The following is a 1634-nucleotide window of genomic DNA, read 5'->3' as shown; positions in this document are numbered from 1 at the left end:
GAGAGAGAGAGAGAGAGAGAGAGAGAGAGAGAGAGAGAGAGAGAGAGAGAGAGAGAGTCAGAGCCCTAATTGGATTTAAAGTGGGAAAGGCATAACTATTCCTCTAAATCTTGCCTACAGTCTATCAGAAGAGCTCATAGGCACTAAAGTTGAACCTTCTGTAATCATTTTACTAAGTGGTGATGTAATGGTAGTATTAAACTGCCCTCTGAATCTCTATCTTTACACCCATAGATGAGTGTATACTTCAGTCCTTATCAGCAAAGCTTCTCCATGTAAAACTGGTCAGTTATCATAGAAACTCAAAAATGGTCAAAGTGCAGAGAATAAGGGTTTTCAGATATAAATGGGGCATATCTGTCAAACCCCTGCCCCCAAAAGCTCAGGGAATATCATGGAAGAGGGTGCAGACAGAGCAAAATACTGCCTTCTGAATATGACATGGCTATTATATGGACTCAGGGATGTGTGCTCTGACTGCCTGCAAGAAGCTGTACTAAATTAAGTCATAATAAGATTCCATCATGGAAGGAGGAGTGTTCCACACTTCCAACTGAGAAGATTGAACAGTTGTTGTTGGCTGATAGGAAGGGAGAATATGCCTATTTTAATCATGCGGTTCCTCAAGTAGGTGTTTCTACACACATGCATATATTCTCAGGACAAACCCAAACTGGTAGATTATGAAAATAATAAACAAATTTTTACAGAAATACAAAATTTTAGCATTGATGTTATAGAGTTAGAGAAAAGAGTGATGCTGAATTTGAACAAAAGCATTGCATATATGTGTGTATATAATTTAAAAAATAATTTTAAAAAGGAGCAATCTTATCAAGACTGCTTATAATTATCTAAACATCTCCCATGATTTCCAAATTTTTATCTGTATTTCCATAGGAGAGCTGGGCCACATTTCTAGACACCTCTATGCTCGACACTGAACTCAACCATTGTATGACCAGAATGCTCACTTTGTGTCTTCTACTATGCTGCCTTCCCTCCCACCCATAGTTTGGATTTCCCTCCTACAAGGTAAGACATTACTGCTTTTCTTCCCCTCTGCCACTGGAGTTACTATTTTCAGCTTTCCACTCTAATGATTCTGGGGCATATGCTTAATAAAATTGTTTGTCGTGTTTAACTTCTAATTATTAATTTGGCTGTTGTCACTCTCATACAAGTGACAGGTATTCCCATATAACCACAGTGCAGATTTCAATTTGCTGAACAAAGAATTTATTACTTTTGAATAAAAGGCTTCCTTGATGGAGACTTTTGCTTCTATGCTTCTGTATCCTATAGTAGTAGGAAGGTTTCACTGAATATTCAGTCATTAAAATTTACATTTTAAACGCTTATCAAATCACACATCTATCAAATGCGTCCTGTAGGAATCATTTTAATAGGTAACATACAATCCAGGTTTGTATCTCTAACAACCTATGACAATTTAAATTGGCATTTAAGTGATTATTTGTGCAATTTAAATATCCATTACATATATAAAATATTTTCCTTCGCATCACTGTGTACTTTTTTTTAATTTTTAATATTTTTTATTACATATTTTCCTCAATTACATTTCCAATGCTATCCCAAAAGTCCCCCATAGCGCCCCCCACTTCCCTACC

Source organism: Mus caroli, chromosome 8 (genome assembly GCF_900094665.2).
Source record: "Mus caroli chromosome 8, CAROLI_EIJ_v1.1, whole genome shotgun sequence".
Taxonomy (NCBI): domain Eukaryota; kingdom Metazoa; phylum Chordata; class Mammalia; order Rodentia; family Muridae; genus Mus; species Mus caroli.
The sequence above is the reverse complement of the archived record's forward strand: the minus strand, read 5'-3'. Positions refer to the sequence as shown.